We start from the raw sequence: 10,445 nt of genomic DNA, 5'->3' as shown, positions 1-10,445 counted from the left end.
TATATATATATATATATATATATATATATATATATATATATATATATATATATATATATACATAATATTGTAACTGAAGAATATAAATCAGTATTCTACAGTAAATGAATATTTATTCTTTTGTTCCATAACTTATATTTTAAGGATCGAAATGTGCTATTAAAAAATTCCTTAGCAAGATAGATTTAGCAGCAGTCTATCCCAGCATTACTACAGTGAGAGAAAAATGTCTACAAAATTAAAAAAAATTATTCAGTTGGTATTAATACACATATTTATATACATATTTACGGAATAACATATATTTACTTACTAGACGAAAAAAAAAACAGTATTTGATTAGCCCACACATAAATCTATTATGCCAACAAGATCAATAATAAAATATAGAACGACTAATTATGTAATTACTTGCTACAACCACAAAGTGATTGCTGTAGTGACCATATCTAGTTGCTCCAAACAGTGTACTCATGCTAAATATTCTCAACTAATATCTGATTGCCACAGCCAGATCATGCGCAACTACGTTTATATAGTTGATGTTAACTGAGTCATTTAATCATATATATTATTATCACACAAAGATAACTAGGTTGATACTATTTACAACACAAATATTTCTGATTATGTGTACAATATCTTTTTTTCATGTACAAATACAAAATACCTTGCAAATAAGAGAACATACATTTTCTTAAAACCTCTTTACGAAAGCAATTATTTATTTTATTTACATAATAAAAATTTGGAGAGAGATATATAAGTAAATATGTTCTTAGTAGATCTTTTTTATTTTTTAGATATATATTTCTTTCTTAAGTACAGTAAAATTGAAAAGGATTTACATGAAAAAAGGCTACAATCTTCTCTCCGTGTATAATATTTTTTTTCCGCTGTCAGTGTGCCTCTTGCGAAAACCGAGTTTCATACGTCGAATTATCGGTAGGCAGAATAATCAAATATTCCGACCAGTCGTACAAAGGGGGTGCAGGCCGTAGGTTTTCAGCGTGGAAGTTATACGGATGAACTAGTTTCTCGCAGCAGCTGCAGCTTTTCGAAGTCAGGTCACCGTGAGGGGGCGATGGTGCTGTGCTGGTTGCCGCCAAGAGTGAACATATCGAGGCGATCGCAGCAGTCGAGTCCTATTGGCCGCGGGATTCTGTTGAATTCGCGGAGGTTAAATGCAGTGGCGGAAGCTGGCGCATTTTAAGCAGATAATAATTCGGACAATGCGCGTCAACCACATTGTCGCTAGAGTGCTTCAAGTAGAAGTCTGTACAGCCCATAGAGTTCTCACTGATTGGTTTATTTTTTTATTTGATCGAAAATGGCGGATGTGAGGATTATCATAAAGAGACTCTATTCTCGACTTTTCTGTAGAAGAAATCGCTACTTTATGATGGGAGATAAATGTGAAATAAATTAATTTCTTAGAAATTAGAAGAGATCGATAGTATTATAAATAAATGAAATTTTCGTTTAAAGAGGTTTAAAGAGGTTTAACTCGAGCTAAGTTGAATAGATACCCATGTTAAATAAAGCAAACGTGAACGCCATTTTCAATAAAAAAATCAAATGTTGTCAAACTCTTTGAGGGACTCAAGTTGCGCTCGCCACCGGGGATATATTCTGAACCGTATCAGTTCGGCTTATTTTTTTTTCTGGATGTTGGCAGTCACTCCACTAAACCGAGAAGTATTCCGAACCCATCATAACCTGCAAAAATCAGCAGCTTGCAGCTAACAAGTTTTTGTATTTTCTTTTCCAATAAAAATAAACATATAAAGGATAAACAGAGGTAGAGTGGCAGTGCTCAACATGGCTTTCGCATTTCGTTTGCTCTGTGGTTCAGAGCGATACCTCACAGTGCCTAGAAAAAAGTTTTTTTCATTAATCCATTAAATTTATCATAAAGACTTTATCTATAATGCGCTGCACACTGCCGCTACATTTTCTTTATTTTCACCCTCATTATAATGATTATCAAATTGTGGATGTTTTTACCAGGAATAACTTCCACTTTATTCGCGAAAACATTTGTGTCAATGTAGTGAGGTATTTGCTCGACTTCCTTATTGTACTTGTTGAACAAGTGTATAATAAATCTACAGAAATAGAAATTTAATAATTAAGATAATAAAATAGAACAATATAATAAAAAGAACAATAGAAAAAAGGTCTTTTATATTATGAGATCTTTTATATTCACTCATCAATGCCAATATGACGAGTTTGCAAAATTTAATTCATGCTGTATGTGATAAGAAATATAAAGTTTTAATTTAATGATAAGAAAAATTGTGTTACCGTAATAAAATTATTACGATATTTGCCATTATAAGCTAAATTTTTTGTCACTAGAAAATTATAATTTTTGTTATTGCAATTTTTGATTTCCAGTTTTAACATCTTCGAAATTTCTTCTTTTTTTCAGATTTAGGAGCACAATAATATACGATAGTGTATTATTATAATAATAATTTGTAGGTTATAGAAACATAGGTTATCGGAACATTTCTCGATTTAATTGAGATTGCCAATATCCAGAAAAAACTAACATGATTCGGAATTGACCCCGGATTGAGAATATTTAATTCAAACACCGCGCGAGACACACCGTGATCCGCGCGAAACGAAATCATTTAATCACGATCTCGCGTTTGGATTCCGCTGTTTTTTCGGAGCCGAGATAATCGCGGCGGTTCGTCAAAAATCACACGCCGTCCGCAGATTCTTCGGCTAGTTAGCAGTCGATGCGCCTCGCCGAAGTTTTCCGAGTGCAAAATTGATCGAACGCATTTTCCCTCGCTGTTTTTCCTCCCCTTCTCTCCCTCCCTCACTTTCTTTCCTCTCTTTCCAGTTTTCTTTGCTTTTTTCTTCGCATTCCTCCTTTCGCTCCTCGACATTGAACGCCTTATTGACGAAACTTTGAATCACGGCTCTGTTAAAAGATTCTCGTTCATGAGATCGAGACTGAAAAGCCGGCTCTGGTTGCCCGTTGCGAATGCTCGCCGCGTCGTCCGTCCAGACTGCAATTTTCCGTCGGATATAACTGAAAAACTGCCGATGCTCCGACTTCGGAACAACAACTATTCGTCTTAGTTCGAATTCTATCGGATTCTGTCCGTTGACTGAAAGGCAGCACGCTGCTGCAACCCTATGTATTCGCATCTACGAGACATGACTCGCACTTTCCCCCCACACATTCGCATCGAGTCGGTGCAAGCCACCTACACACGACTTACATTTATGCGCCTCAGACGCGTGCATTCTGTCCTTCTCGCTTCGTCTGGTTCTCTTCTTTCCTTCGTATTACTCTCTCGTCTCGCCTCGCCACGAAGACGAGAAGGTCGTCGTGTTTTGCAACAGGGTGCTCTTCTCGCACAATACCGGCGTAGTACGAGGGCGGAGCAGTAGAAGACGAAGTCAACTGAGAAGAGGAGGAGAGCACGAAAAAGGGGGTAGCCGTGCATGGTCCACGCCGGGATGGATTCTGTGCTTGCGAAATAGTCGCTAATGCTTATCGATCCTGCCTCGTACTCTGTCCCTGTCTCTCTCTCTCTCTCTCTCTCTCTCTCTCTCTCTCTCTCTCTCCCCCTCTCCCTCTCCCTCTCCCTCTCCCTCTCTCTCTCTATCTATCTATCTATCTATCTATCTATCTATCTCTCGCCGACCCGTCACGTTTCCCTTTCGCGCCCTTTTTCCGTGCACCCGCGTCTACCCTTGTCTATCCCCGTATACGTGCGCAAAGGGATGAAAAGTAGAAAGAAGGGAAAATAACGAAAGAACAACCGGGAGATCGTCTTCTTTTCTTTTTTCTTCTCCTTTCTCATCTGTATCCTCTTCCATAGAATGAGTGCTTTCTCTTCTCGTTTTGCCGCTTTGTCATTTAACACTTTTATAATTGTCTGATATTTATATCACTATTATTTCTCCGCTCACACACACACACACACACAGCCTTTATCGGTGAATTCATCAATAGCCGAGAGATATGAATGTTTGTCCTACGATCCGCGCGGCGTACTGATGTGCTTTTAACCAGTTCGTGTGTCGTGTTAATTACCCGGAAATTACCGATTTCGTGCGAAATCTCGCTATTGTGCGATATGTTGCCGTGAAATTCGAAAGAACGTCTCGCAAATTACTCGCGCCTCTCGTTCCCACATTTTCTTCGCCCGCAGCACCGATAAATTTATCGACGGGAAATCGACGTCGGGAGTACATCGGCTAAGACGGCTCCGGAAATCTGATATGCAAATCCGCCGTTACTCGATAACATAAGGTATCCGGCTGTAATGATGCTACAGGCTCTATAATAATGATCGATTTCGTAGTAATTTATGAGCCGAGTGGAACGATTACCCTGTAATCGGCGCTATTTCAAAAAGGAGGAAAAGGAGGAGGAAAACGCGAAGGAGAAAGAGAAAGACCGAGTGAAAGAGAGAGATAGATAGAGAGAGAGAGAGAGAGAGAGAGGGGCAGAACTTGATGCTCTTAGCGCTTCCGCATTTACTTGTAATCAAGAGACAGTTTTTTTCGTCTCCTCCCTCTTCCCTTGCGCGTGTTTTCTTTCATGAATTTTCCGTTTACTGTAACTATAATATCAGCTATCAATCAACGGTATATCAGTTGCATTCGCGGTTTGTTCGTTGACAGCAAACTGTGCCTTTCGCGTCTACTCGGGAAGCGTTACTGACTGCGACGTGGCTTCGCGGAAGCTCAAGGAAATCTGAAGCGAACCGCTGTCAGAAGGTTTTCACGAGCGTGCAACAGCCGTGAGACGGATTATTCAATAATCTCGAATACGTGTCTGCGCTCCACGCGCGATAACGCGGCAGCGATTCTTTCGCGCGCGAAGTAAACGGCGATCTTGGTAATCGCGGCCGCGCGTTTCGCATTATCGCGATATCGGAGCGGAATCCGATTTCATTTCGCGCCGCGGGGAAATGCGAAGGTGAAGAGGCGAGAGAGGAAGAGAAGTGTTTCACGTAGCGCGTTCGAGGTACAGTTTCGCATAGTCGTACTTTATGGCGCTCGAGCGCCGCAACTTTTTGACGGTATCGCGTGTCGGTGTTGCACGGTCTATATTTACCGCGAGCTATGTGCGCCCTATGCCCTTCGCCTCTCTGCTCAAGAGGCGCACTTTAACGAGCGGTTGCGGTAAACTCGAAGTGTTGTCAGGCCGATATTGCGCGCGCACGCGCGCAACTAGATTATTCGATAATATCGGATACGCGTCTGTTTAACCGGAAGCGGGACGAATGAATGCGCCACGTTGACTTACACTAGTTTCTAACTAGTGCTGTCAATATGCCTGGATACCTAAATCCGCGAATATTATCCCGGTAGGGAGAGACCGGGTATAGATGGTCCAGGGTTATGTTGTGCTATTTATTTTGAGAAGAACAATGGATACAAAACTATGTATTAATCCTTTTAGAACATAGATACTTTTACAGTTATAGTTTATAAATGTTATAAACTATATGAAAAATAGTTTAAAAATGAGGTGGGGAATACATTTAATTTTGCAAATATTTGCGAGATAGCAATGTATTCAATCGTGATCTGTTATCAAATAAAATAAAAATTAATAACTAGATATTAACTGCACACTAAAGTACTTGGGTATCCATGTAATATGCGAAAGGTACGAGTGCTCGGGTCACAATTGATATCACTAATTGTAACATGCGTCTGCATCCTTCCTGCGTTCGCCTGCTGCCATTTATCTTCGCGCGCTGTAATAAATTCGTAACCCTTCGATCATAGGTATTTCCTAGCGAATATCTGAAAGGTGATTCGTTGTATTCCGTTTCCTTCTTTCCCGAGTAATATTTGCAATGGAGCGTTCGCGCGCATTTAGACAGACGCATATTTGAAACTCGCACGTCCATATGTACGTATGTTCCGCATTTGAAAAGAACATTCGGGCAGATAGGACAACGACACTCTTTCCTCGCGGTATATTTATCGCGCGTTTCGCAATGTTGCCCTGTTCTGCGCTTTATTCGGTGGCAATTCGCGAGCCATCGCTGTCGAACCGAGGCCGTAACCGTACGGACAGCTGGCTCAATTGTTCAAGGATCGAGTTCGTGGTTCTTTGATGTGCGCTTTATACAGGATGCCTGGATTTAGATGTCCACTCGTGTCGAAGTAGAACTCGTTAAACTGAGTAGAAAAATCCTCAAACATTTGGTGAATCCTACACACAGAAAAATACACGAAAAATACAGTATGGTTGTGCCAACCAGGTTCAATATTGAACTAGACTTGTGTGTTGACCAACCAACCGTTTTTTTTTCGTATATATACTTCATTCAAGGAAATGTTACTTGTTTCAAATATTTCATAAGTTTATATACCCGCAAATCTATCATAAATCCATCATAAGTATTAAATTTATTCAAAATGCATTTTGAATCTCAATATATGTAGCATTTCTACAGAGAATTTTTTTTTAATAATAATAAAAAAGCGAGGGACGATTTTCATAGAAAATTCGTCTGCTGCACGCGGACAGATTGTGTACCTATTAAGAATATTAAATTAGAACAAAAGTCTGATTTGCTTATTGTGTATAGAATCGAATCAATGTTTTCTTTGATAAATTTTTAAATATTCTTGTAGAGAGTAAATTCGAGTTTTCTTTAATTTTCTTTCGAATACATGATACATTTTCTCGAAAATGTGTCATTATATTTTAATTCTATTATATATATTATATATTTAAATGCTATTATAATATATTATAGTATATTTTAATGCTATTATAAAAAAATACGTTCTGCTGAAGATAATTATTATTTAGAAGAAGGAAAATAAATTGGGTAATTGCTTTTTTAGTAATAAAATAATTTTTTCTATGTTTATCACGATAATCATTGAGATATTAGCGAAAAATAATTGGTCAATCAATGCGCGATAATGAGACGAGCTTTGTTGACAGTCTGAGAAGATATGTCTTGGATTTTTTCCCTAATCTCCTAGCAACGGCAATTCAGCCAAAAATCACGCGCGTAACGTAGTCTTTTCATTTGATTTTCACCGTTGCTAGTCAAACAGTCAGTAAGATCAAGACATGTCTCTTCAGACTGTACAGAGCTCGTCTTTTCGTGTCGAGCGCATTGATTGATCAATTTAATTAATTGAGAAATCATCGTGTAATTGTATGTCAATTGATAGAGCGTTTTTCTATACAATTTAACGAGTTTTATCTACACACGTGCGCTCAGACACTTTTCCAGACACACTATATATCGGGCTCTTTTTTACGTAGGTAGTAACCTTTCGACACCGTGAAACCACGTGGAGATATTTTTAGAGACTATGATATTTAAATTACGGCCTTTGTGTAACACGTTCGTGCCAGTTTTATATAGCCCTTTTTATTTAACCCTTCACACGCACACATGTGTATCGAGAGAGAAATATCAAGAGACTAGAAAATATAACTCTATTTTAATTTCATACATTAATATTTCACATAATAAGTTAGTTTTAATATAATATTCACATCACAATGTTGACACCAGAATTGTGTTATTCCGTTTCGTATTTTAAATAAATCTCTTTAGAAGTCAAGTGGCTTTATTTAGAAATCCATCGCAGACTTACTCAATTTAATGAGAAAAGGATATTGTTGTGCGTCCAACTGATGAAAAAAAAAAAAAGAAACAGCGGCAGGGAGAAATTACACACTTTGCTCGATCCGCGAACGAACGAGAGACGCGGAAAGGCGAATTCTCCTCCCCGAGAGCATTCTCCGGGTATGAACTGCGATCCAGCGTGGCATAAAGTGACCCCCTAGACCGCCGAAAAACCGATGCGTTTTACAGGCGATGCGGCCGGTGAGTTTATTCCCACGGCGCAATAGAATAGAGAACGTTGGGGATGGCGCTTTAAATTCTCCGGAGACAGCGCATCCTTCCGGAGAAACAGGTCGACAATAAAAATCCGACGCGCCGAATGTAAAACCGGGGTTGACCGGATCGTCAGAGCTCGAAAAGAGTGTAACCTTCTTTTTCTCTCTTTCATTTTCTGCTCGTCCGTTCCGAATCCTCTAAAGATGAATTTACACGACCCGCTCCCTCGATGGCGTCGCGTATCGGATAAGTGCGCGGTTGAATTCGCCGCGCGAATTCCTCGTTATTGACGCGTAAATGTTCCCGCCGACGTCGTCGTCGTCGGCGAATATCCGCCAGTGGAAATGCAAATCCACCGCAACGTTCGCGTAGACGTCGCTCAAATGAGAATTCCGAAACGAAGCTTTCATGAAAAAAATTTTTAAAAAGATCTTTCCTTTTTTCAAAAAATGTTTTAAGAAAATATATTTTTTTATTTGAAAAATAGTTTATATTAGTATAAATAAATATGTTCTTGTATATTGCTCATTGAAAAATATTTTTTATTTCTTAAATATTTTTTCTCCCAGTATGTATGTGTGTGGATCTCAATTATCTTTCTTCCATTCTCTTTTTCCTTCTTTATTATTATCTTATAATCGCATTTCAATTCAGTTAGCACCTTAATTCAATTGGACAATAATATTGACATAGTATAGTTAACTTCCATTCTTCATCTATTTAATTTATTTTTTAACACGGCGTGAAAACATTAATAAAGCATGTCGCTCGTCTGTCTGTTCACTTGATGATATTCTTATTCGTTTTGCTCATTTATTTCTACTTATTCTGTGATTTTCATTTCCATTTTTATAACTCATTTAATCTTCCCTTAGATCTTCACTTAGATCATCCCTTTCTTCGTTTATATTTTTCATATCTTGTTTAAATACTTACTGCACTTCCTCTATTTCACTGCGTTTGATGTGCACCCGAAACGTCCTTAGAGGACTTACCTTGAGGCAACAATAAAGACAACAATCTATCTCTCTTGCCACCGAACGCAAGGGTTGTTTGCCCGCGATCCGCTTTTATGCCCTCCGAAGTCTTCTCCGTGATGCAACGACCAACAGCGAGCCGCGTAAAAATTCGGCTTAAATTATCGTTCACCGTTTCATAAACTTCCCGCAGCCGCCGCCGTCCCCGTCGTTCTCATCTCTTTTCTGATACACCAGGCCACCGTGGCGATTCGCGTCGGCGAATTTCGTGCGCCCAATATACGAAAGTATGACAGTGTGTGTGCGGCCCAGAGAAATTCCGTCGCGTCGCCGTCCTGCCGTGAAATCCGGCGAAATGAAACGAATGGATTTCCGACTTACCCGCCGATGTATCGTTATATTCTGCGTGTGTGCGCGTTTTTCTCTTTTTCTCTTTTTTTGCCCCTCAGGTGAAGCCTCGACTACGAGTCTGGCTCGTATTGAATGCACAGCCCCGCTCGGAATCAGCTGCATCGAGAGCCTCGATCGTTCGATCTTAATCTCTTCGTGCAAACTTGCGCGCGATTCATCGCGATCTCGTTCCTTCGTTTCTGATCTGATCGGTGCGGCGCGAACTTGACGCGAATAAGATCATCTCGCCGCATCATCGCGAATCCGCACTCATTTGACCGCCGTTATCCTGCCGCGAAACCACATTGAGAAGAAAAATATTTGAAATTTGTAAGTATCATCACATAGAAAAATAATTAAAAATACTCTCTTAAAGTGAATCAGTGAAACATCATTGAAAGCAGTAAATATACACAGATTTGCAGCTATAAGTACAGCACTGAAACTGCTCAATGCTATACTTTATAACTAATATCAATGACTATTCACTGATGCACTTCAAGAGAGTAATTACTCTCTTAAAAATTACCAAGAAAATCTTTGTTTTTTTTTTTAATTAAATTCTACTCTATAATGTTAGTACTGATGATCTTGTATACATATTATTACTATTATTTTCATGTTAGAGCAAATAAAAAATATGTTTGGGGCCAAAAACAGTTGTAATTTTAGTTGGACCGATCATTTTTTTTCTCAGCACATTGTTGTCGGGCCAATTTCGACGGGAATATGGCGGCTGCCTATCGGGTTTAATCGTGCCGACAACCGTTCCATTTTCCAGCGCAACGCGAAACGTCGTTCCGTATAAACACGGGCTTGCATCTAATTGCGCACGGTCGCGCATCCGATTGCGAAGAATAGAAATGCGCAAACTGTAATCGCATCATCTCCTTATGTAGCGGCGCAAAATCCTGCAAATGCGTGAAGAGGTGATGCAGAATGAGGAGAAGGCGGTGGACGAGGAGGAGAAGGAGGAGGATGAAACGGGTCAAGGGTGGAGGACGAGGGGGAAAAAAGAGCTCGTCAAAGGGAATCCTCTTAACGAGCCGCACTCGCGCAGCTGGCCACGATAACGAGACAATTCTGTACTTTGCTGCATTTTGGTGCAGGACCGTATCGTTGTAGCGCGAGCCTATAACGCTGAATCACAGAGAGAGAGAGAGAGAGAGAGAGAGAGAGAGAGAGAGAGAGAGAGAGAGAGAGAGAG

This window comes from Odontomachus brunneus, unplaced genomic scaffold (assembly GCF_010583005.1).
Source record: "Odontomachus brunneus isolate Ranch 3 - 2012 unplaced genomic scaffold, Obru_v1 Obru_scaffold_242, whole genome shotgun sequence".
NCBI lineage: Eukaryota > Metazoa > Arthropoda > Insecta > Hymenoptera > Formicidae > Odontomachus > Odontomachus brunneus.
Note: the sequence above shows the minus strand (reverse complement) of the source record.